This window comes from Capricornis sumatraensis, chromosome 19 (genome assembly GCF_032405125.1).
Source record: "Capricornis sumatraensis isolate serow.1 chromosome 19, serow.2, whole genome shotgun sequence".
NCBI classification, from domain to species: domain Eukaryota; kingdom Metazoa; phylum Chordata; class Mammalia; order Artiodactyla; family Bovidae; genus Capricornis; species Capricornis sumatraensis.
The window spans coordinates 3,327,346-3,353,812 of record NC_091087.1 but is presented as its reverse complement, the minus strand read 5'-3'; positions in this window follow the sequence as shown (position 1 = coordinate 3,353,812).

Genomic DNA, 26,467 nt, shown 5'->3' with positions numbered 1-26,467 from the left:
GAGTGGAGACGGGTATGGCAGAGAACTTCTTGAGTTGCAGCAAGGGAGTGAAAGACCCTTTCGAAGTTCCAGAGGTTAGGTATCATTAGTCTCCAGACGCCTCATCGGAAATAGGCCTCATCTTGCCTGGAAGGGAGAACTTCTTGGATTTTCTAGAGTTGCGGCAGGTGTTCTCGAGTTACGACGGGGACCTCAGAGACCAGCCCTGGTGGCCTCAGGAGAGCACAATCCCCATGCGAGTTGCTAAGGGGACTCTGGGATTCCTCTCCCGTCGATACCGGGACCAAAAACCTTGTGTGGAGTCAGGGCCAGAACCGAGGTTTCCTCTCTGGGGCTGACATGGATCTTTGGGTACTTCTGGAGTCTCCCCAGGGGAGTCAGGCCTCGTCTCGAGTGGGGACAGGTACGTGCGCTTTCCTTCCAGGCTGTAGCAGCAATGTCACGCTTCCCGTGGCCTGGATCAAAGGATCTGTGGTTTTCCCTCGAGGCTTTCCCACGAGGCTTTCCCACAGGGCTGTCCCACGTGCCACCGAGGTGTGAGTCGATGCTAGGCGTGAAAGATGAGCCAGTGTAGGGCAAAGAGGTTCCTCTGGAATGGACTGAGACATCTGGGGGACTCTTGGAATGGTGGTAGGACCATGGAGTTCCTCTCGCCTTTCCTGTTGAGAGTGCCTCCTCTTGAGATGCGACGGGAACGCCGGGAATTCTTTCCCGTTGAAAGCAGGGAAATGATCCCTCATCTTGAGCTACAAGGTGGAAACGGGGCTCCTCTGGATGTGGGCGGGACCATCGTGCTTCCTCTCGAGTGGAGACGGGTATGGCGGTGAACTTCTTGAGTTGCAGCAAGGGTGTGAAAGACCCTTTCGAAGTTCCAGAGGTTAGGTGTCATTAGTCTCCAGACGCCTCATCGGAAATAGGCCTCATCTCGCCTGGAAGGGAGAGCTTCCTGGATTTTCTCGAGTTGCGGCAGGTGTTCTGGAGTTACGACGGGGACCTCAGGGACCCGCCCTGGTGGCCTCAGGAGAGGCCAGTCCCCATGCGAGTTGCTAGGGGGCCTCTCGGGATTCCTCTCCCGTCGATACCGGGGCCAAAAACCTTGTGTGGAGTCAGGGCCGGAACCGAGGATTCCTCTCAGGGGCTGACATGGATCTTTGGGTACTTCTGGAGTCTCCCCAGGGGAGTCAGGCCTCGTCTCGAGTGGGGGCATGCACGTGCGCTTTCCTTCCAGGCTGTAGCAGCAATGTCACGCTTCCCGTGGCCTGGATCAAAGGATCTGTGGTTTTCCCTCGAGGCTTTCCCTCGAGGCTTTCCCACAGGGCTGTCCCACGAGCCACCCTGGTGTGAGTCGATCCTCGGCGTGAAAGATGAGCCAGTGCAGGGCAAAGAGGTTCCTCAGGAATGGACTGAGACATCTGGGGGACTCTTGGAATGGTGGTACGACCATGGAGTTCCTCTCGCCTTTCCTGTTGAAAGTGCCTCCTCTTGAGATGCGACAGGAACGCCGGGAATTCTTTCCCGTTGAAAGCAGGGAAAGGATCCCTCAACTCGAGCTACGAGGGGGAAACGGGGCTCCTCTGGATGTGGGCGGGACTATCGTGCTTCCTCTCGAGTGGACACGGGTATGGCTGTGAACTTCTTGAGTTGCAGCAAGGGTGTGAAAGACCCTTTCGAAGTTCCAGAGGTTAGGTGTCATTAGTCTCCAGACGCCTCATCGGAAATAGGCCTCATCTCGCCTGGAAGGGAGAACTTCATGGATTTTCTCGAGTTGCGGCAGGTGTTCTCGAGTTACGACGGGGACCTCAGGGACCCGCCCTGGTGGCCTCAGGAGAGGCCAGTCCCCATGCGAGTTGGCAGGGGGCCTCTGGGGATTCCTCTCCCGTCGATACCGGGGCCAAAAACCTTGTGTGGATTCAGGGCCGGAACCGAGGATTCCTCTCAGGGGCTGACATGGATCTTTGGGTACTTCTGGAGTCTCCCCAGGGGAGTCAGGCCTCGTCTCGAGTGGGGGCATGCACGTGCGCTTTCCTTCCAGGCTGTAGCAGCAATGTCACGCTTCCCGTGGCCTGGATCAAAGGATCTGTGGTTTTCCCTCGAGGCTTTCCCTCGAGGTTTTCCCACAGGGCTGTCCCACGTGCCACCGTGGTGTGAGTCGATCCTCGGCGTGAAAGATGAGCCAGTGCAGGGCAAAGAGGTTCCTCTGGAATGGACTGAGACATCTGGGGGACTCTTGGAATGGTGGTATGACCATGGAGTTCCTCTCGCCTTTCCTGTTGAGAGTGCCTCCTCTTGAGATGCGACGGGAACGCCGGGAATTCTTTCCCGTTGAAAGCAGGGAAAGGATCCCTCATCTCGAGCTACGAGGGGGAAACGGGGCTCCTCTGGATGTGGGCGGGACCATCGTGCTTCCTCTCGAGTGGAGACGGGTATGGCGGTGAACTTCTTGAGTTGCAGCAAGGGTGTGAAAGACCCTTTCGAAGTTCCAGAGGTTAGGTGTCATTAGTCTCCAGACGCCTCATCGGAAATAGGCCTCATCTCGCCTGGAAGGGAGAACTTCATGGATTTTCTCGAGTTGCAGCAGGTGTTCTCGAGTTACGACGGGGACTTCAGGGACCCGCCCTGGTGGCCTCAGGAGAGGCCAGTCCCCATGCGAGTTGCTAGGGGGCCTCTCGGAATTCCCCTCCCGTCGATACCGGGGCCAAAAACCTTGTGTGGAGTCAGGGCCGGAACCGAGGATTCCTCTCAGGGGCTGACATGGATCTTTGGGTACTTCTGGAGTCTCCCCAGGGGAGTCAGGCCTCGTCTCGAGTGGGGGCATGCACGTGCGCTTTCCTTCCAGGCTGTAGCAGCAATGTCACGCTTCCCGTGGCCTGGATCAAAGGATCTGTGGTTTTCCCTCGAGGCTTTCCCTCGAGGCTTTCCCACAGGGCTGTCCCACGTGCCACCGTGGTGTGAGTCGATCCTCGGCGTGAAAGATGAGCCAGTGCAGGGCAAAGAGGTTGCTCTGGAATGGACTGAGACATCTGGGGGACTCTTTGAATGATGGTACGACCATGGAGTTCCTCTCGCCTTTCCTGTTGAGAGTGCCTCCTCTTGAGATGCGACGGGAACGCCGGGAATTCTTTCCCGTTGAAAGCAGGGAAAGGATCCCTCATCTCGAGCTACGAGGGGGAAACGGGGCTCCTCTGGATGTGGGCGGGACCATCGTGCTTCCTCTCGAGTGGAGACGGGTATGGCGGTGAACTTCTTGAGTTGCAGCAAGGGTGTGAAAGACCCTTTCGAAGTTCCAGAGGTTAGGTGTCATTAGTCTCCAGACGCCTCATCGGAAATAGGCCTCATCTCGCCTGGAAGGGAGAGCTTCCTGGATTTTCTCGAGTTGCGGCAGGTGTTCTGGAGTTACGACGGGGACCTCAGGGACCCGCCCTGGTGGCCTCAGGAGAGGCCAGTCCCCATGCGAGTTGCTAGGGGGCCTCTCGGGATTCCTCTCCCATCGATACCGGGGCCAAAAACCTTGTGTGGAGTCAGGGCCGGAACCGAGGATTCCTCTCAGGGGCTGACATGGATCTTTGGGTACTTCTGGAGTCTCCCCCGGGGAGTCAGGCCTCGTCTCGAGTGGGGGCATGCACGTGCGCTTTCCTTCCAGGCTGTAGCAGCAATGTCACGCTTCCCGTCGCGTGGATCAAAGGATCTGTGGTTTTCCATCGAGGCTTTCCCTCGAGGCTTTCCCACAGGGCTCTCCCACGTGCCACCGTGGTGTGAGTCGATCCTCGGCGTGAAAGATGAGCCAGTGCAGGGCAAAGAGGTTCCTCAGGAATGGACTGAGACATCTGGGGGACTCTTGGAATGGTGGTACGACCATGGAGTTCCTCTCGCCTTTCCTGTTGAGAGTGCCTCCTCTTGAGATGCGACGGGAACGCCGGGAATTCTTTCCCGTTGAAAGCAGGGAAAGGATCCCTCATCTCGAGCTACGAGGGGGAAACGGGGCTCCTCTGGATGTGGGCGGGACCATCGTGCTTCCTCTCGAGTGGAGACGGGTATGGTGGTGAACTTCTTGAGTTCCAGCAAGGGTGTGAAAGACCCTTTCGAAGTTCCAGAGGTTAGGTGTCATTAGTCTCCAGACGCCTCATCGGAAATAGGCCTCATCTCGCCTGGAAGGGAGAACTTCCTGGATTTTCTCGAGTTGCGGCAGGTGTGCTCGAGTTACGACGGGGACCTCAGTGACCCGCCCTGGTGGCCTCAGGAGAGGCCAGTCCCCATGCGAGTTGCTAGGGGGCCTCTCGGGATTCCTCTTCCATCGATACCGGGGCCAAAAACCTTGTGTGGAGTCAGGGCCGGAACCGAGGATTCCTCTCAGGGGCTGACATGGATCTTTGGGTACTTCTGGAGTCTCCCCCGGGGAGTCAGGCCTCGTCTCGAGTGGGGGCATGCACGTGCGCTTTCCTTCCAGGCTCTAGCAGCAATGTAACGCTTCCCGTCGCGTGGATCAAAGGATCTGTGGTTTTCCCTCGAGGCTTTCCCTCGAGGCTTTCCCACAGGGCTCTCCCACGTGCCACCGTGGTGTGAGTCGATCCTCGGCGTGAAAGATGAGCCAGTGCAGGGCAAAGAGGTTCCTCTGGAATGGACTGAGACATCTGGGGGACTCTTGGAATGGTGGTACAACCATGGAGTTCCTCTCGCCTTTCCTATTGAGAGTGCCTCCTCTTGAGATGCGACGGGAACGCCGGGAATTCTTTCCCGTTGAAAGCAGGGAAAGGATCCCTCATCTCGAGCTACGAGGGGGAAACGGGGCTCCTCTGGATGTGGGCGGGACCATCGTGCTTCCTCTCGAGTGGAGACGGGTATGGCAGAGAACTTCTTGAGTTGCAGCAAGGGAGTGAAAGACCCTTTCGAAGTTCCAGAGGTTAGGTATCATTAGTCTCCAGACGCCTCATCGGAAATAGGCCTCATCTTGCCTGGAAGGGAGAACTTCTTGGATTTTCTAGAGTTGCGGCAGGTGTTCTCGAGTTACGACGGGGACCTCAGAGACCAGCCCTGGTGGCCTCAGGAGAGGACAATCCCCATGCGAGTTGCTAAGGGGACTCTGGGATTCCTCTCCCGTCGATACCGGGACCAAAAACCTTGTGTGGAGTCAGGGCCAGAACCGAGGTTTCCTCTCTGGGGCTGACATGGATCTTTGGGTACTTCTGGAGTCTCCCCAGGGGAGTCAGGCCTCGTCTCGAGTGGGGACAGGTACGTGCGCTTTCCTTCCAGGCTGTAGCAGCAATGTCACGCTTCCCGTGGCCTGGATCAAAGGATCTGTGGTTTTCCCTCGAGGCTTTCCCTCGAGGCTTTCCCACAGGGCTGTCCCACGTGCCACCGAGGTGTGAGTCGATGCTAGGCGTGAAAGATGAGCCAGTGTAGGGCAAAGAGGTTCCTCTGGAATGGACTGAGACATCTGGGGGACTCTTGGAATGGTGGTACGACCATGGAGTTCCTCTCGCCTTTCCTGTTGAGAGTGCCTCCTCTTGAGATGCGACGGGAACGCCGGGAATTCTTTCCCGTTGAAAGCAGGGAAATGATCCCTCATCTTGAGCTACGAGGGGGAAACGGGGCTCCTCTGGATGTGGGCGGGACCATCGTGCTTCCTCTCGAGTGGAGACGGGTATGGCGGTGAACTTCTTGAGTTGCAGCAAGGGTGTGAAAGACCCTTTCGAAGTTCCAGAGGTTAGGTGTCATTAGTCTCCAGACGCCTCATCGGAAATAGGCCTCATCTCGCCTGGAAGGGAGAGCTTCCTGGATTTTCTCGAGTTGCGGCAGGTGTTCTGGAGTTACGACGGGGACCTCAGGGACCCGCCCTGGTGGCCTCAGGAGAGGCCAGTCCCCATGCGAGTTGCTAGGGGGCCTCTCGGGATTCCTCTCCCGTCGATACCGGGGCCAAAAACCTTGTGTGGAGTCAGGGCCGGAACCGAGGATTCCTCTCAGGGGCTGACATGGATCTTTGGGTACTTCTGGAGTCTCCCCAGGGGAGTCAGGCCTCGTCTCGAGTGGGGGCATGCACGTGCGCTTTCCTTCCAGGCTGTAGCAGCACTGTCACGCTTCCCGTGGCCTGGATCAAAGGATCTGTGGTTTTCCCTCGAGGCTTTCCCTCGAGGCTTTCCCACAGGGCTGTCCCACGTGCCACCCTGGTGTGAGTCGATCCTCGGCGTGAAAGATGAGCCAGTGCAGGGCAAAGAGGTTCCTCAGGAATGGACTGAGACATCTGGGGGACTCTTGGAATGGTGGTACGACCATGGAGTTCCTCTCGCCTTTCCTGTTGAAAGTGCCTCCTCTTGAGATGCGACAGGAACGCCGGGAATTCTTTCCCGTTGAAAGCAGGGAAAGGATCCCTCAACTCGAGCTACGAGGGGGAAACGGGGCTCCTCTGGATGTGGGCGGGACTATCGTGCTTCCTCTCGAGTGGACACGGGTATGGCTGTGAACTTCTTGAGTTGCAGCAAGGGTGTGAAAGACCCTTTCGAAGTTCCAGAGGTTAGGTGTCATTAGTCTCCAGACGCCTCATCGGAAATAGGCCTCATCTCGCCTGGAAGGGAGAACTTCATGGATTTTCTCGAGTTGCGGCAGGTGTTCTCGAGTTATGACGGGGACCTCAGGGACCCGCCCTGGTGGCCTCAGGAGAGGCCAGTCCCCATGCGAGTTGGTAGGGGGCCTCTGGGGATTCCTCTCCCGTCGATACCGGGGCCAAAAACCTTGTGTGGATTCAGGGCCGGAACCGAGGATTCCTCTCAGGGGCTGACATGGATCTTTGGGTACTTCTGGAGTCTCCCCAGGGGAGTCAGGCCTCGTCTCGAGTGGGGGCATGCACGTGCGCTTTCCTTCCAGGCTGTAGCAGCAATGTCACGCTTCCCGTGGCCTGGATCAAAGGATCTGTGGTTTTCCCTCGAGGCTTTCCCTCGAGGTTTTCCCACAGGGCTGTCCCACGTGCCACCGTGGTGTGAGTCGATCCTCGGCGTGAAAGATGAGCCAGTGCAGGGCAAAGAGGTTCCTCTGGAATGGACTGAGACATCTGGGGGACTCTTGGAATGGTGGTATGACCATGGAGTTCCTCTCGCCTTTCCTGTTGAGAGTGCCTCCTCTTGAGATGCGACGGGAACGCCGGGAATTCTTTCCCGTTGAAAGCAGGGAAAGGATCCCTCATCTCGAGCTACGAGGGGGAAACGGGGCTCCTCTGGATGTGGGCGGGACCATCGTGCTTCCTCTCGAGTGGAGACGGGTATGGCGGTGAACTTCTTGAGTTGCAGCAAGGGTGTGAAAGACCCTTTCGAAGTTCCAGAGGTTAGGTGTCATTAGTCTCCAGACGCCTCATCGGAAATAGGCCTCATCTCGCCTGGAAGGGAGAACTTCATGGATTTTCTCGAGTTGCAGCAGGTGTTCTCGAGTTACGACGGGGACCTCAGGGACCCGCCCTGGTGGCCTCAGGAGAGGCCAGTCCCCATGCGAGTTGCTAGGGGGCCTCTCGGAATTCCCCTCCCGTCGATACCGGGGCCAAAAACCTTGTGTGGAGTCAGGGCCGGAACCGAGGATTCCACTCAGGGGCTGACATGGATCTTTGGGTACTTCTGGAGTCTCCCCAGGGGAGTCAGGCCTCGTCTCGAGTGGGGGCATGCACGTGCGCTTTCCTTCCAGGCTGTAGCAGCAATGTCACGCTTCCCGTGGCCTGGATCAAAGGATCTGTGGTTTTCCCTCGAGGCTTTCCCTCGAGGCTTTCCCACAGGGCTGTCCCACGTGCCACCGTGGTGTGAGTCGATCCTCGGCGTGAAAGATGAGCCAGTGCAGGGCAAAGAGGTTGCTCTGGAATGGACTGAGACATCTGGGGGACTCTTTGAATGATGGTACGACCATGGAGTTCCTCTCGCCTTTCCTGTTGAGAGTGCCTCCTCTTGAGATGCGACGGGAACGCCGGGAATTCTTTCCCGTTGAAAGCAGGGAAAGGATCCCTCATCTCGAGCTACGAGGGGGAAACGGGGCTCCTCTGGATGTGGGCGGGACCATCGTGCTTCCTCTCGAGTGGAGACGGGTATGGCGGTGAACTTCTTGAGTTGCAGCAAGGGTGTGAAAGACCCTTTCGAAGTTCCAGAGGTTAGGTGTCATTAGTCTCCAGACGCCTCATCGGAAATAGGCCTCATCTCGCCTGGAAGGAAGAACTTCCTGGATTTTCTCGAGTTGCGGCAGGTGTTCTCGAGTTACGACGGGGACCTCAGGGACCCGCCCTGGTGGCCTCAGGAGAGGCCAGTCCCCATGCGAGTTGCTAGGGGGCCTCTGGGGATTCCTCTCCCTTCGATACCGGGGCCAAAAACCTTGTGTGGATTCAGGGCCGGAACCGAGGATTCCTCACAGGGGCTGACATGGATCTTTGGGTACTTCTGGAGTCTCCCCAGGGGAGTCAGGCCTCGTCTCGAGTGGGGGCATGCACGTGCGCTTTCCTTCCAGGCTCTAGCAGCAATGTCACGCTTCCCGTGGCCTGGATCAAAGGATCTGTGGTTTTACCTCGAGGCTTTCCCTCGAGGTTTTCCCACAGGGCTGTCCCACGTGCCACCGTGGTGTGAGTCGATCCTCGGCGTGAAAGATGAGCCAGTGCAGGGCAAAGAGGTTCCTCTGGAATGGACTGAGACATCTGGGGGACTCTTGGAATGGTGGTATGACCATGGAGTTCCTCTCGCCTTTCCTGTTGAGAGTGCCTCCTCTTGAGATGCGACGGGAACGCCGGGAATTCTTTCCCGTAGAAAGCAGGGAAAGGATCCCTCATCTCGAGCTACGAGGGGGAAACGGGGCTCCTCTGGATGTGGGCGGGACCATCGTGCTTCCTCTCGAGTGGAGACGGGTATGGCGGTGAACTTCTTGAGTTGCAGCAAGGGTGTGAAAGACCCTTTCGAAGTTCCAGAGGTTAGGTGTCATTATTCTCCAGACGCCTCATCGGAAATAGGCCTCATCTCGCCTGGAAGGGAGAACTTCATGGATTTTCTCGAGTTGCAGCAGGTGTTCTCGAGTTACGACGGGGACCTCAGGGACCCGCCCTGGTGGCCTCAGGAGAGGCCAGTCCCCATGCGAGTTGCTAGGAGGCCTCTCGGGATTCCCCTCCCGTCGATACCGGGGCCAAAAACCTTGTGTGGAGTCAGGGCCGTAACCGAGGATTCCTCTCAGGGGCTGACATGGATCTTTGGGTACTTCTGGAGTCTCCCCAGGGGAGTCAGGCCTCGTCTCGAGTGGGGGCATGCACGTGCGCTTTCCTTCCAGGCTGTAGCAGCAATGTCACGCTTCCCGTGGCCTGGATCAAAGGATCTGTGGTTTTCCCTCGAGGCTTTCCCTCGAGGCTTTCCCACAGGGCTGTCCCACGTGCCACCCTGGTGTGAGTCGATCCTCGGCGTGAAAGATGAGCCAGTGCAGGGCAAAGAGGTTGCTCTGGAATGGACTGAGATATCTGGGGGACTCTTTGAATGATGGTACGACCGTGGACTTCCTCTCGCCTTTCCTGTTGAGAGTGCCTCCTCTTGAGATGCGACGGGAAAGCCGGGAATTCTTTCCCGTTGAAAGCAGGGAAAGGATCCCTCATCTCGAGCTACGAGGGGGAAACGGGGCTCCTCTGGATGTGGGCGGGACCATCGTGCTTCCTCTCGAGTGGAGATGGGTATGGCGGTGAACTTCTTGAGTTGCAGCAAGGCTGTGAAAGACCCTTTTGAAGTTCCAGAGGTTAGGTGTCATTAGTCTCCAGACGCCTCATCGGAAATAGGCCTCATCTCGCCTGGAAGGGAGAACTTCCTGGATTTTCTCGAGTTGCGGCAGGTGTTCTCGAGTTACGACGGGGACCTCAGGGACCCGCCCTGGTGGCCTCAGGAGAGGCCAGTCCCCATGCCAGTTGCTAGGGGGCCTCTCGGGATTCCTCTCCCGTCGATACCGGGGCCAAAAACCTTGTGTGGAGTCAGGGCCGGAACCGAGGATTCCTCTCAGGTGCTGACATGGATCTTTGGGTACTTCTGGAGTCTCCCCAGGGGAGTCAGGCCTCGTCTCGAGTGGGGGCATGCACGTGCACTTTCCTTCCAGGCTGTAGCAGGAATGTCACGCTTCCCGTCTCGTGGATCAAAGGATCTGTGATTTTTCCTCGAGGCTTTCCCTCTAGGATTTCCCACAGGGCTGTCCCACGTGCCACCGTGGTGTGAGTCGATCCTCGGCGTGAAAGATGAGCCAGTGCAGGGCAAAGAGGTTGCTCTGGAATGGACTGAGACATCTGGGGGACTCTTGGAATGGTGGTATGACCATGGAGTTCCTCTCGCCTTTCCTGTTGAGAGTGCCTCCTCTTGAGATGCGACGGGAACGCCGGGAATTCTTTCCCGTTGAAAGCAGGGAAAGGATCCCTCACCTCGAGCTACGAGGGGGAAACGGGGCTCCTCTGGATGTGGGCGGGACCATCGTGCTTCCTCTCGAGTGGAGACGGGTATGGCGGTGAACTTCTTGAGTTGCAGCAAGGGTGTGAAAGACCCTTTCGAAGTTCCAGAGGTTAGGTGTCATTAGTCTCCAGACGCCTCATCGGAAATAGGCCTCATCTCGCCTGGAAGGGAGAACTTCATGGATTTTCTCGAGTTGCGGCAGGTGTTCTCGAGTTACGACGGGGACCTCAGGGACCCGCCCTGGTGGCCTCAGGAGAGGCCAGTCCCCATGCGAGTTGCTAGGGGGCCTCTCGGGATTCCCCTCCCGTCGATACCGGGGCCAAAAACCTTGTGTGGAGTCAGGGCCGGAACCGAGGATTCCTCTCAGGGGCTGACATGGATCTTTGGGTACTTCTGGAGTCTCCCCAGGGGAGTCAGGCCTCGTCTCGAGTGGGGGCATGCACGTGCGCTTTCCTTCCAAGCTGTAGCAGCAATGTCACGCTTCCCGTGGCCTGGATCAAAGGATCTGTGGTTTTCCCTCGAGGCTTTCCCTCGAGGCTCTCCCACAGGGCTGTCCCACGTGCCACCGTGGTGTGAGTCGATCCTTGGCGTGAAAGATGAGCCAGTGAAGGGCAAAGAGGTTCCTCTGGAATGAACTGAGACATCTGGGGGACTCTTGGAATGGTGGTACGACCATGGAGTTCCTCTCGCCTTTCCTGTTGAGAGTTCCTCTTCTTGAGATGCGACGGGAACGCCGGGAATTCTTTCCCCTTGAAAGCAGGGAAAGGATCCCTCATCTCGAGCTACGAGGGGGAAACGGGGCTCCTCTGGATGTGGGCGGGACCATCGTGCTTCCTCTCGAGTGGAGATGGGTATGGCGGTGAACTTCTTGAGTTGCAGCAAGGGTGTGAAAGACCCTTTCGAAGTTCCAGAGGTTAGGCGTCATTAGTCTCCAGACGCCTCATCGGAAATAGGATTCTTCTCGCCTGGAAGGGAGAACTTCCTGGATTTTCTCGAGTTGGGACAGGTGTTCTCGAGTTACGACGGGGACCTCAGGGACCCGCCCTGGTGGCCTCAGGAGAGGCCAGTCCCCATGCGATTTACTAGGGGGCCTCTCGGGATTCCTCTCCCGTCGATACCGGGGCCAAAAACCTTGTGTGGAGTCAGGGCCGGAACCGAGGATTCCTCTCAGGGGCTGACATGGATCTTTGGGTACTTCTGGAGTCTCCCCAGGGTAGTCAGGCCTCGTCTCGAGTGGGGGCATGCACGTGTGCTTTCCTTTCAGGCTATAGCAGCAATGTCATGCTTCCCGTCGCCTGGATCAAAGGATCTGTGGTTTTCCCTCGAGGCTTTCCCTTGAGGCTTTCCCACAGGGCTGTCCCACGTGCCACCGTGGTGTGAGTCGATCCTCGGCGTGAAAGATGAGCCAGTGTAGGGCAAAGAGTTTGCTCTGGAATGGACTGAGACATCTGGGGGACTCTTCGAATGGTGGTACTACCATGGAGTTCCTCTCGCCTTTCCAGTTGAGAGTGCCTCCTCTTGAGATGCGACGGGAACGCCGGGAATTCTTTCCCGTTGAAAGCAGGGAAACGATCCCTCATCTCGAGCTACGAGGGGGAAACGGGGCTCCTCTGGATGTGGGCGGGACCATCGTGCTTCCTCTCGAGTGGAGACGGGTATGGCAGAGAACTTCTTGAGTTGCAGCAAGGGAGTGAAAGACCCTTTCGAAGTTCCAGAGGTTAGGTGTCATTAGTCTCCAGACGCCTCATCGGAAATAGGCCTCATCTCGCCTGGAAGGGAGAACTTCCTGGATTTTCTCGAGTTGCGGCAGGTGTTCTCGAGTTACGACGGGGACCTCAAGGACCAGCCCTGGTGGCCTCAGGAGAGGCCAATCCCCATGCGAGTTGCTAGGGGGACTCTGGGATTCCTCTCCCGTCGATACCGGGTCCAAAAACCTTGTGTGGAGTCAGGGCCGGAACCGAGGATTCCTCTCAGGGGCTGACATGGATTTTGGGTTCTTCTGGAGTCTCCCCAGGGGAGTCAGCCCTCGTCTCGAGTGGGGACAGGTACGTGCGCTTTCCTTCCAGGCTGTAGCAGCAATGTCACGCTTCCCGTGGTGTGGATCAAAGGATCTGTGCTTTTCCCACGAGGCTTTCCCTCGAGGCTTTCCCAAAGGTCTGTCCCACGTGCCACCGTGGTGTGAGTTGATACTCGGCGTGAAAGATGAGCCAGTGCAGGGCAAAGAGGTTCCTCTGGAATGGACTGAGACATCTGGGGGACTCTTGGAATGGTGGTACGACCATGGAGTTCCTCTCGCCTTTCCTGTTGAGAGTGCCTCCTCTTGAGATGCGACGGGAACGCCGGGAATTCTTTCCCGTTGAAAGCAGGGAAAGGATCCCTCATCTCGAGCTACGAGGGGGAAACGGGGCTCCTCTGGATGTGGGCGGGACCATCGTGCTTCCTCGCGAGTGGAGACGGGTATGGCGGTGAACTTCTTGAGTTGCAGCAAGGGTGTGAAAGACCCTTTCGAAGTTCCAGAGTTTAGGTGTCATTAGTCTCCAAACGCCTCATCGGAAATAGGATTCTTCTCGCCTGGAAGGGAGAACTTCCTGGATTTTCTCGAGTTGCGACAGGTGTTCTCGAGTTACGACGGAGACCTCAGGGACCCGCCCTGGTGGCCTCAGGAGAGGCCATTCCCCATGGGAGTTGCTAGGGGGCCTCTCGGGATTCCTCTCCCGTCGATAACGGGGCCAAAAACCTCGTGTGGAGTCAGGGCCGGAACCGAGGATTCCTCTCAGGGGCTGACATGGATCTTTGGGTACTTCTGGAGTCTCCCCAGGGGAGTCAGGCCCCGTCTCGAGTGGGGGCATGCACGTGCGCTTTCCTTCCAGGCTGTAGCAGCAATGTCACGCTTCCCGTCGCGTGGATCAAAGGATCTGTGGTTTTCCCTCGAGGCTTTGCCTCGAGGCTTTCCCACAGGGCTGTCCCACGTGCCACCGTGGTGTGAGTCGATCCTCGGCGTGAAAGATGAGCCAGTGCAGGGCAAAGAGGTTCCTCTGGAATGGACTGAGACATCTGGGGGACTCTTGGCATGGTGGTACGACCATGGAGTTCCTCTCGCCTTTCCTGTTGAGAGTGCCTCCTCTTGAGATGCGACGGGAATGCCGGGAATTCTTTCCCGTTGAAAGCAGGGAAAGGATCCCTCATCTCGAGCTACGAGGGGGAAACGGGGCTCCTCTGGATGTGGGCGGGACCATCGTGCTTCCTCTCGAGTGGACACGGGTATGGCGGTGAACTTCTTGAGTAGCAGCAAGGGTGTGAAAGACCCTTTCGAAGTTCCAGAGGTTAGGTGTCGTTAGTCTCCAGACGCCTCATCGGAAATAGGCCTCATCTCGCCTGGAAGGGAGAACTTCCTGGATTTTCTCGAGTTGTGGCAGGTGTTCTCGAGTTACGACGGGGACCTCAGGGACCCGCCCTGGTGGCCTCAGTAACGGCCAGTCCCCATGGGAGTTGCTAGGGGGCCTCTCGGGATTACTCTCCCGTCGATACCGGGGCCAAAAACCTTGTGTGGAGTCAGGGCCGGAATCGAGGATTCCTCTCAGGGGCTGACATGGATCTTTGGGTACTTGTGGAGTCTCCCCAGGGGAGTCAGGCCTCGTCTCGAGTGGGGGCATGCACGTGCGCTTTCCTTCCAGGCTGTAGCAGGAATGTCACGCTTCCCGTCGCGTGGATCAAAGGATCTGTGGTTTTCCCTCGAGGCTTTCCCTCGAGGCTTTCCCACAGGGCTGTCCCATGTGCCACCGTGGTGTGAGTCGATCCTCGGCGTAAAAGATGAGCCAGTGCAGGGCAAAGAGGTTCCTCTGGAATGGACTGAGACATCTGGGGGACTCTTGGAATGGTGGTACGACCATGGAGTTCCTCTCGCCTTTCCTGTTGAGAGTGCCTCCTCTTGAGATGCGACGGGAACGCCGGGAATTCTTTCCCGTTGAAAGCAGGGAAAGGATCACTCATCTCGAGCTACGAGGGGGAAACGGGGCTCCTCTGGATGTGGGCGGGACCATCGTGCTTCCTCTCGAGTGGAGACGGGTATGGCAGAGAACTTCTTGAGTTGCAGCAAGGGAGTGAAAGACCCTTTCGAAGTTCCAGAGGTTAGGTGTCATTAGTCTCCAGGCGCCTCATCGGAAATAGGCCTCATCTCGCCTGGAAGGGAGAACTTCCTGGATTTTCTCGAGTTGCGGCAGGTGTTCTCGAGTTATGACGGGGACCTCAAGGACCAGCCCTGGTGGCCTCAGGAGAGCCCAATCCCCATGTGAGTTGCTAGGGGGACTCTGGGATTCCTATCCCGTCGATACCGGGTCCAAAAACCTTGTGTGGAGTCAGGGCCGGAACCGAGGATTCCTCTCAGGGGCTGACATGGATCTTTGGGTACTTCTGGAGTCTCCCCAGGGGAGTCAGGCCTCGTCTCGAGTGGGGACAGGTACGTGCGCTTTCCTTCCAGGCTGTAGCAGCAATGTCACTATTCCCATGGCGTGGATCAAAGGATCTGTGGTTTTCCCACGAGTTTTTCCCTCGAGGCTTTCCCACAGGTCTGTCCCACGTGCCACCGTGGTGTGAGTTGATACTCGGCGTGAAAGATGAGCCAGTGCAGGGCAAAGAGGTTCCTCTGGAATGGACTGAGACATCTGGGGGACTCTTGGAATGGTGGTACGACCATGGAGTTCCTCTCGCCTTTCCTGTTGAGAGTGCCTCCTCTTGAGATGCAATGGGAACGCCGGGAATTCTTTCCCGTTGAAAGCAGGGAAAGGATCCCTCATCTCGAGCTACGAGGGGGAAACGGGGCTCCTCGGGATGTGGGCAGGACCATCGTGCTTCCTCTCGAGTGGACACGGGTATGTCGGTGAACTTCTTGAGTTGCAGCAAGGGTGTGAAAGACCCTTTCGAAGTTCCAGAGGTTGGGTGTCATTAGTCTCCAGACGCCTCATCGGAAATAGGCCTCATCTCGCCTGGAAGGGAGAACTTCCTGGATTTTCTCGGGTTGCGGCAGGTGCTCTCGAGTTACGACGGGGACCTCAGGGACCCGCCCTGGTGGCCTCAGGAGAGGCCAGTCCCCATGCGAGTTGCTAGGGGGCCTCTCGGGATTCCTCTCCCGTCGATACCGGGGCCAAAAACCTTGTGTGGAGTCAGGGCCAGAACCGAGGATTCCTCTCAGGGGCTGACATGGATCTTTGGGTACTTCTAGAGTCTCCCCAGGGGAGTCAGGCCTGGTCTCGAGTGGGGGCATGGACGTGCGCTTTCCTTCCAGGCTGTAGCAGCAATGTCACGCTTCCCGTCGCGTGGATCAAATGATCTGTGGTTTTCTCTCGAGGCTTTCCCACAGGGCTGTCCCACGTGCCACCGTGGTATGAGTCGATCCTCGGAGTGAAAGATGAGCCAGTGCAGGGCAAAGAGGTTCCTCTGGAATGGACTGAGACATCTGAGGGACTCTTGGAATGGTGGTACGACCATGGAGTTCCTCTCGCCTTTCCTGTTGAGAGTGCCTCCTCTTGAGATGCGACGGGATCGCTGGGAATACTTTCCCGTTGAAAGCAGGGAAAGGATCCCTCATCTCGAGCTACGAGGGGGAAACGGGGCTCCTCTGGATGTGGGCGGGACTATCGTGCTTCCTCTCGAGTGGAGACGAGTATGTCGGTGAACTTCTTGAGTTGCAGCAAGGGTGTGAAAGACCCTTTCGAAGTTCCAGAGGTTACGTGTCAGTCTCCAGACGCCTCATCGGAAATAGACCTCATCTCGCCAGGAAGGGAGAACTTCCTGGATTTTCTCGAGTTGCGGCAGGTGTTCCCGAGTTACGACGGGGACCTCAGGGACCCGCCCTGGTGGCCTCAGGAGAGGCCAGTCCCCATGCGAATTGCTAGGGGGCCTCTCGGGATTACTCTCCCGTCGATACCGGCGCCAAAAACCTTGTGTGGAGTCAGGGCCGGAACCGAGGATTCCTCTCAGGGGCTGACATGGATCTTTGGGTACTTCTGGAGTCTCCCCAGGGGAGTCAGGCCTCGTCTCGAGTGGGGGCATGCACGTGTGCTTTCCTTCCAGGCTGTAGCAGCAATGTCACGCTTCCCGTCGCGTGCATCAAAGGATCTGTGGTTTTCCCTCGAGGCTTTCCCTCGAGGCTTTCCCACAGGGCTCTCCCACGTGCCACCGTGGTGTGAGTCGATCCTCGGCGTGAAAGATGAGCCAGTGCAGGGCAAAGAGGTTCCTCTGGAATGGACTGAGACATCTGGGGGACTCTTGGAATGGTGGTACGACCATGGAGTTCCTCTCGCCTTTCCTGTTGAGAGTGCCTCCTCTTGAGTTGTGACGGGAACTCCGGGAATTCTTTCCCGTTGAAAGCAGGGAAAGGATCCCTCATCTCGAGCTACGAGGGGGAAACGGGGCTCCTCTGGATGTGGGCGGGACTATCGTGCTTCCTCTCGAGTGGAGACGGGTATGGCGGTGAACTTCTTGAGTAGCAGCAAGGGTGTGAAAGACCCTTTCGAAGTTCCAGAGGTTACGTGTCAGTCTCCAGACGCCTCATCGGAAATAGACCTCATCTCGCCTGGAAGGGAGAACTTCCTGGATTTTCTCGAGTTGCGGCAGGTGTTCCCGAGTTACGACGGGGACCTCAGGGACCCGCCCTGGTGGCCTCAGGAGAGGCCAGTCCCCATGCGAGTTGCTAGGGGGCCTCTCGGGATTCCTCTCCCGTCGATACCGGCGCCAAAAACCTTGTGTGGAGTCAGGGCCGGAACCGAGGATTCCTCTCAGGGGCTGACATGGATCTTTGGGTACTTCTGGAGTCTCCCCAGGGGAGTCAGGCCTCGTCTCTAGTGGGGGCATGCACGTGTGCTTTCCTTCCAGGCTGTAGCAGCAATGTCACGCTTCCCGTCGCGTGGATCAAAGGATCTGTGGTTTTCCCTCGAGGCTTTCCCTCGAGGCTTTCCCACAGGGCTGTCCCACGTGCCACCGTGGTGTGAGTCGATCCTCGGCGTGAAAGATGAGCCAGTGCAGGGCAAAGAGGTTCCTCTGGAATGGACTGAGACATCTGGGGGACTCTTGGAATGGTGGTACGACCATGGAGTTCCTCTCGCCTTTCCTGTTGAGAGTGCCTCCTCTTGAGTTGTGACGGGAACTCCGGGAATTCTTTCCCGTTGAAAGCAGGGAAAGGATCCCTCATCTCGAGCTACGAGGGGGAAACGGGGCTCCTCGGGATGTGGGCGGGACCATCGTGCTTCCTCTCGAGTGGACACGGGTATGTCGGTGAACTTCTTGAGTTGCAGCAAGGGTGTGAAAGACCCTTTAGAAGTTCCAGAGGTTGGGTGTCATTAGTCTCCAGAAGCCTCATCGGAAATAGGCCTCATCTCGCCTGGAAGGGAGAACTTCCTGGATTTTCTCGAGTTGCGGCAGGTGCTATCGAGTTACGACGGGGACCTCAGGGACCCGCCCTGGTGGCCTCAGGAGAGGCCAGTCCCCATGCGAGTTGCTAGGGGGCCTCTCGGGATTCCTCTCCCGTCCATACCGGGGCCAAAAACCTTGTGTGGAGTCAGGGCCAGAACCGAGGATTCCTCTCAGGGGCTGACATGGATCTTTGGGTACTTCTAGAGTCTCCCCAGGGGAGTCAGGCCTGGTCTCGAGTGGGGGCATGGACGTGCGCTTTCCTTCCAGGCTGTAGCAGCAATGTCACGCTTCCCGTCGCGTGGATCAAATGATCTGTGGTTTTCTCTCGAGGCTTTCCCACAGGGCTGTCCCACGTGCCACCGTGGTGTGAGTCGATCCTCGGAGTGAAAGATGAGCCAGTGCAGGGCAAAGAGGTTCCTCTGGAATGGACTGAGACATCTGAGGGACTCTTGGAATGGTGGTACGACCATGGAGTTACTCTCGCCTTTCCTGTTGAGAGTGCCTCCTCTTGAGTTGTGACGGGAACTCCGGGAATTCTTTCCCGTTGAAAGCAGGGAAAGGATCCCTCATCTCGAGCTACGAGGGGGAAACGGGGCTCCTCGGGATGTGGGCGGGACCATCGTGCTTCCTCTCGAGTGGAGACGGGTATGGCGGTGAACTTCTTGAGTTGCAGCAAGGGTGTGAAAGACCCTTTCGAAGTTCCAGAGGTTGGGTGTCATTAGTCTCCAGACGCCTCATCGGAAATAGGCCTCATCTCGCCTGGAAGGGAGAACTTCCTGGATTTTCTCGAGTTGCGGCAGGTGTTCTCGAGTTACGACGGGGACCTCAGGGACCCGCCCTGGTGGCCTCAGGAGAGGCCAGTCCCCATGCCAGTTGCTAGGGGGCCTCTCGGGATTCCTCTCCCGTCGATACCGGGGCCAAAAACCTTGTGTGGAGTCAGGGCCGGAAGCGAGGATTCCTCTCAGGGGCTGACATGGATCTTTGGGTACTTCTGGAGTCTCCCCAGGGGAGTCAGGCCTCGTCTCGAGTGGGGGCATGCACGTGTGCTTTCCTTCCAGGCTGTAGCAGCAATGTCACGCTTCCCGTCGCGTGGATCAAAGGATCTGTGGTTTTCCCTCGAGGCTTTCCCTCGAGGCTTTCCCACAGGGCTGTCCCACGTGCCACCGTGGTGTGAGTCGATCCTCGGCGTGAAAGATGAGCCAGTGCAGGGCAAAGAGGTTCCTCTGGAATGGACTGAGACATCTGGGGGACTCTTGGAATGGTGGTACGACCATGGAGTTCCTCTCGCCTTTCCTGTTGAGAGTGCCTCCTCTTGAGTTGTGACGGGAACTCCGGGAATTCTTTCCCGTTGAAAGCAGGGAAAGGATCCCTCATCTCGAGCTACGAGGGGGAAACGGGGCTCCTCTGGATGTGGGCGGGACCATCGTGCTTCCTCTCGAGTGGACACGGGTATGTCGGTGAACTTCTTGAGTTGCAGCAAGGGTGTGAAAGACCCTTTCGAAGTTCCAGAGGTTGGGTGTCATTAGTCTCCAGACGCCTCATCGGAAATAGGCCTCATCTCGCCTGGAAGGGAGAACTTCCTGGATTTTCTCGAGTTGCGGCAGGTGTTCTCGAGTTACGACGGGGACCTCAGGGACCCGCCCTGGTGGCCTCAGGAGAGGCCAGTCCCCATGCGAGTTGCTAGGGGGCCTCTCGGGATTCCTCTCCCGTCGATACCGGGGCCAAAAACCTTGTGTGGAGTCAGGGCCGGAAGCGAGGATTCCTCTCAGGGGCTGACATGGATCTTTGGGTACTTCTGGAGTCTACCCAGGGGAGTCAGGCCTCGTCTCGAGTGGGGGCATGCACGTGTGCTTTCCTTCCAGGCTGTAGCAGCAATGTCACGCTTCCCGTCGCGTGGATCAAAGGATCTGTGGTTTTCCCTCGAGGCTTTCCCTCGAGGCTTTCCCACAGGGCTGTCCCACGTGCCACCGTGGTGTGAGTCGATCCTCGGCGTGAAAGATGAGCCATTGCAGGGCAAAGAGGTTCCTCTGGAATGGACTGAGACATCTGGGGGACTCTTGGAATGGTGGTACGACCATGGAGTTCCTCTCGCCTTTCCTGTTGAGAGTGCCTCCTCTTGAGATGCGACGGGAATGCCGGGAATTCTTTCCCGTTGAAAGCAGGGAAAGGATCCCTCATCTCAAGCTACGAGGGGGAAACGGGGCTCCTCGGGATGTGGGCGGGACCATCGTGCTTCCTCTCGTGTGGAGACGGGTATGGCGGTATACTTCTTGAGTTGCTGCAAGGGTGTGAAAGACCCTTTCGAAGTTCCAGAGGTTAGGTGTCATTAGTCTCCAGACGCCTCATCGGAAATAGGCCTCATCTCGCCTGGAAGGGAGAACTTCCTGGATTTTCTCGAGTTGCGGCAGGTGTTCTCGAGTTACGACGGGTACCACAGGGACCCGCCCTGATGGCCTCAGGAGAGGCCAGTCCCCATGCGAGTTGCTAGGGGGCCTCTCGGGATTCCTCTCCCGTCCATACCGGGGCCAAAAACCTTGTGTGGAGTCAGGGCCAGAACCGAGGATTCCTCTCAGGGGCTGACATGGATCTTTGGGTACTTCTAGAGTCTCCCCAGGGGAGTCAGGCCTGGTCTCGAGTGGGGGCATGGACGTGCGCTTTCCTTCCAGGCTGTAGCAGCAATGTCACGCTTCCCGTCGCGTGGATCAAATGATCTGTGGTTTTCTCTCGAGGCTTTCCCACAGGGCTGTCCCACGTGCCACCGTGGTGTGAGTCGATCCTCGGAGTGAAAGATGAGCCAGTGCAGGGCAAAGAGGTTCCTCTGGAATGGACTGAGACATCTGAGGGACTCTTGGAATGGTGGTACGACCATGGAGTTCCTCTCGCCTTTCCTGTTGAGAGTGCCTCCTCTTGAGATGCGTCGGGATCGCTGGGAATACTTTCCCGTTGAAAGCAGGGAAAGGATCCCTCATCTCGAGCTACGAGGGGGAAACGGGGCTCCTCTGGATGTGGGCGGGACTATCGTGCTTCCTCTCGAGTGGAGACGGGTATGGCGGTGAACTTCTTGAGTTGCAGCAAGGGTGTGAAAGACCCTTTCGAAGTTCCAGAGGTTACGTGTCAGTCTCCAGACGCCTCATCGGAAATAGACCTCATCTCGCCAGGAAGGGAGAACTTCCTGGATTTTCTCGAGTTGCGGCAGGTGTTCCCGAGTTCCGACGGGGACCTCAGGGACCCGCCCTGGTGGCCTCAGGAGAGGCCAGTCCCCATGCGAATTGCTAGGGGGCCTCTCCGGATTCCTCTCCCGTCGATACCGGGGCCAAAAACCTTGTGTGGAGTCAGGGCCGGAACCGAGGATTCCTCTCAGGGGCTGACATGGATCTTTGGGTACTTCTGGAGTCTCCCCAGGGGAGTCAGGCCTCGTCTCGAGTGGGGGCATGCACGTGTGCTTTCCTTCCAGGCTGTAGCAGCAATGTCACGCTTCCCGTCGCGTGGATCAAAGGATCTGTGGTTTTCCCTCGAGGCTTTCCCTCGAGGCTTTCCCACAGGGCTGTCCCACGTGCCACCGTGGTGTGAGTCGATCCTCGGCGTGAAAGATGAGCCAGTGCAGGGCAAAGAGGTTCCTCTGGAATGGACTGAGACATCTGGGGGACTCTTGGAATGGTGGTACGACCATGGAGTTCCTCTCGCCTTTCCTGTTGAGAGTGCCTCCTCTTGAGTTGTGACGGAAACTCCGGGAATTCTTTCCCGTTGAAAGCAGGGAAAGGATCCCTCATCTCGAGCTACGAGGGGGAAACGGGGCTCCTCGGGATGTGGGCGGGACCATCGTGCTTCCTCTCGAGTGGACACGGGTATGTCGGTGAACTTCTTGAGTTGCAGCAAGGGTGTGAAAGACCCTTTCGAAGTTCCAGAGGTTGGGTGTCATTAGTCTCCAGACGCCTCATCGGAAATAGGCCTCATCTCGCCTGGAAGGGAGAACTTTCTGGATTTTCTCGAGTTGCGGCAGGTGTTCTCGAGTTACGACGGGGACCTCAGGGACCCGCCCTGGTGGCCTCAGGAGAGGCCAGTCCCCATGCGAGTTGCTAGGGGGCCTCTCGGGATTCCTCTCCCGGCCATACCGGGGCCAAAAGCCTTGTGTGGAGTCAGGGCCGGAACCGAGCATTCCTCTCAGGGGTTACATGGATCTTTGGGTACTTCTGGAGTCTCCCCAGGGGAGTCAGGCCTCGTCTCGAGTGGGGGCATGCAGGTGCGCTTTCCTTCCAGGCTGTAGCAGCAATGTCACGCTTCCCGTCGCGTGCATCAAAGGATCTGTGGTTTTCCCTCGAGGCTTTCCCTCGAGGCTTTCCCACAGGGCTGTCCCACGTGCCACCGTGGTGTGAGTCGATCCTCGGCGTCAAAGATGAGCCAGTGCAGGGCAAAGAGGTTCCTCTGGAATGGACTGAGACATCTGGGGGACTCTTGGAATGGTGGTACGACCATGGAGTTCCTCTCGCCTTTCCTGTTGAGAGTGCCTCCTCTTGAGATGCGACGGGAACGCCGGGAATTCTTTCCCGTTGAAAGCAGGGAAAGGATCCCTCATCTCGAGCTACGAGGGGGAAACGGGGCTCCTCGGGATGTGGGCGGGACCATCGTGCTTCCTCTCGAGTGGACACGGGTATGTCGGTGAACTTCTTGAGTTGCAGCAAGGGTGTGAAAGACCCTTTCGAAGTTCCAGAGGTTAGGTGTCATTAGTCTCCAGACGCCTCATCGGAAATAGGCCTCATCTCGCCTGGAAGGGAGAACTTCCTGGATTTTCTCGAGGTGCGGCAGGTGTTTTCGAGTTACGACGGGTACCACAGGGACCCGCCCTGATGGCCTCAGGAGAGGCCAGTCCCCATGCGAGTTGCTAGGGGGCCTCTCGGGATTCCTCTCCCGTCGATACCGGGGCCAAAAACCTTGTGTGGAGTCAGGGCCAGAATCGAGGATTCCTCTCAGGGGCTGACATGGATCTTTGTGTACTTCTGGAGTCTCCCCAGGGGAGTCAGGCCTCGTCTCGAGTGGGGGCATGCACGTGCGCTTTCCTTCCAGGCTGTAGCAGCAATGTCACGCTTCCCGTCGCGTGGATCAAAGGATCTGTGGTTTTCCCTCGAGGCTTTCCCTCGAGGCTTTCCCACAGGGCTGTCCCACGTGCCACCGTGGTGTGAGTCGATCCTCGGCGTGAAAGATGAGCCAGTGCAGGGCAAAGAGGTTCCTCTGGAATGGACTGAGACATCTGGGGGACTCTTGGAATGGTGGTACGACCATGGAGTTCCTCTCGCCTTTCCTGTTGAGAGTGCCTCCTCTTGAGTTGTGACGGGAACGCCGGGAATTCTTTCCCGTTGAAAGCAGGGAAAGGATCCCTCATCTCGAGCTAAGAGGGGGAAACGGGGCTCCTCGGGATGTGGGCGGGACCATCGTGCTTCCTCTCGAGTGGACACGGGTATGTCGGTGAACTTCTTGAGTTGCAGCCAGGGTGTGAAAGACCCTTTCGAAGTTCCAGAGGTTAGGTGTCATTAGTCTCCAGACGCCTCATCGGAAATAGGCCTCATCTAGCCTGGAAGGGAGAACTTCCTGGATTTTCTCGAGGTGCGGCAGGTGTTCTCGAGTTACGACGGGTACCACAGGGACCCGCCCTGATGGCCTCAGGAGAGGCCAGTCCCCATGCGAGTTGCTAGGGGGCCTCCCGGGATTCCTCTCCAGTCGATACCGGGGCCAAAAACCTTGTGTGGAGTCAGGGCCAGAACCGAGGATTCCTCTCAGGGGCTGACATGGATCTTTGGGTACTTCTGGAGTCTCCCCAGGGGAGTCAGGCCTCGTCTCGAGTGGGGGCATGCACGTGCGCTTTCCTTCCAGGCTGTAGCAGCAATGTCACGCTTCCCGTCGCGTGGATCAAATGATCTGTGGTTTTCCCTCGAGGCTTTCCCTCGAGGCTTTCCCACAGGGCTGTCCCATGTGCCACCGTGGTGTGAGTCGATCCTCGGCGTGAAAGATGAGCCAGTGCAGGGCAAAGAGGTTCCTCTGGAATGGACTGAGACATCTGGAGGACTCTTGGAATGGTGGTACGACCATGGAGTTCCTCTCGCCTTTCCTGTTGAGAGTGCCTCCTCTTGAGATGCGACGGGAACGCTGGGAATTGTTTCCCGTTGAAAGCAGGGAAAGGATCCCTCATCTCGAGCTACGAGGGGGAAACGGGGCTCCTCGGGATGTGGGCGGGACCTTCGTGCTTCCTCCCGAGTGGAGACGGGTATGGCGGTGAACTTCTTGAGTTGCAGCAAGGGTGTGAAAGACCCTTTCGAAGTTCCAGAGGTTACGTGTCAGTCTCCAGACGCCTCATCGGAAATAGACCTCATCTCGCCTGGAAGGGAGAACTTCCTGGATTTTCTCGAGGTGCGGCAGGTGTTCTTGAGTTACGACTGGTACCACAGGGACCCGCCCTGATGGCCTCAGGAGAGGCCAGTCCCCATGCGTGTTGCTAGGGGGCCTCTCGGGATTCCTCTCCCGTCGATACTGGGGCCAAAAACCTTGTGTGGAGTCAGGGCCGGAACCGAGGATTCCTCTCAGGGGCTGACATGGATCTTTGGGTACTTCTGGAGTCTCCCCAGGGGAGTCAGGCCTCGTCTCGAGTGGGGGCATGCACGTGCGCTTTCCTTCCAGGCTGTAGCAGCAATGTCACGCTTCCCGTCGCGTGGATCAAAGTATCTGTGGTTTTCCCTCTAGGCTTTACCTCGAGGCTTTCCCACAGGGCTGTCCGACGTGCCACCGTGGTGTGAGTCGATTCTCGGCGTGAAAGATGAGCCAGTGCAGGGCAAAGAGGTTCCTCTGGAATGGACTGAGACATCTGGGGGACTCTTGGAATGGTGGTACGACCATGGAGTTCCTCTCGCCTTTCCTGTTGAGAGTGCCTCCTCTTGGGATGCGACGGGAATGCCGGGAATTCTTTCCCGTTGAAAGCAGGGAAAGGATCCCTCATCTCGAGCTACGAGGTGGAAACGGGGCTCCTCTGGATGTGGGCGGGACCATCGTGCTTTCTCTCGTGTGGAGACGGGTATGGCGGTAAACTTCTTGAGTTGCAGCAAGGGTGTGAAAGACCCTTTCGAAGTTCCAGAGGTTAGGTGTCATTAGTCTCCAGACGCCTCATCGGAAATAGGCCTCATCTCGCCTGGAAGGGAGAACTTCCTGGATTTTCTCGAGTTGCGGCAGGTGTTTTCGAGTTACGACGGAGACCTCAGGGACCCGCCCTGGTGGCCTCAGGAGAGGCCAGTCCCCATGCGAGTTGCTAGGGGGCCTCTCGGGATTCCTCTCCCGTAGATACCGGGGCCAAAAACCTTGTGTGGAGTCAGGGCCGGAACCGAGGATTCCTCTCAGGGGCTGACATGGATCTTTGGGTACTTCTGGAGTCTCCCCAGGGGAGTCAGGCCTCGTCTCGAGTGGGGGCATGCACGTGCGCTTTCCTTCCAGGCTGTAGCAGCAATGTCACGCTTTCCGTGGCGTGGATCAAAGGATCTGTGGTTTTCCCTCGAGGCTTTCCCTCGAGGCTTTCCCACAGGGCTGTCCCACGTGCCACCGTGGTGTGAGTCGATCCTCGGCGCGAAAGATGAGCCAGTGCAGGGCAAAGAGGTTCCTCTGGAATGGACTGAGACATCTGGGGGACTCTTGGAATGGTGGTACGACCATGGAGTTCCTCTCGCCTTTCCTGTTAAGAGTGCCTCCTCTTTAGATCCGACGGGAACGCCGGGAATTCTTTCCCGTTGAAAGCAGGGAAAGGATCCCTCATCTCGAGCTACGAGGGGGAAACGGGGCTCCTCTGGATGTGGGCGGGACCATCGTGCTTCCTCTCGAGTGGAGACGGGTATGGCGGTGAACTTCTTGAGTTGCAGCAAGGGTGTGAAAGACCCTTTCGAAGTTCCAGAGGTTAGGTGTCATTAGTCTCCAGACGCCTCATCGGAAATAGGCCTCATCTCGCCTGGAAGGGAGAACTTCCTGGATTTTCTCGAGTTGCGGCAGGTGTTCTCGAGTTACGACGGGGACCTCAGGGACCCGCCCTGGTGGCCTCAGGAGAGGCCAGTCCCCATGCGAGTTGCTAGGGGGCCTCTCGGGATTCCTCTCCCGTCGATACTGGGGCCAAAAACCTTGTGTGGAGTCAGGGCCGGAACCGAGGATTCCTCTCAGGGGCTGACATGGATCTTTGGGTACTTCTGGAGTCTCCCCAGGGGAGTCAGGCCTCGTCTCGAGTGGGGGCATGCACGTGTGCTTTCCTTCCAGGCTGTAGCAGCAATGTCACGCTTCCCGTCGCGTGGATCAAAGGATCTGTGGTTTTCCCTCGAGGCTTTCCCTCGAGGCTTTCCCACAGGGCTGTCCCACGTGCCACCGTGGTGTGAGTCGATCCTCGGCGTGAAAGATGAGCCAGTGCAGGGCAAAGAGCTTCCTCTCGAATGGACTGAGACATCTGGGGGACTCTTGGAATGGTGGTACGACCATGGAGTTCCTCTCGCCTTTCCTGTTGAGAGTGCCTCCTCTTGAGATGCGCCGGGAACGCCGGGAATTCTTTCCCGTTGAAAGCAGGGAAAGGATCCCTCTTCTCGAGCTACGAGCGGGAAACAGGGCTCCTCTGGATGTGGGCGGGACCATCGTGC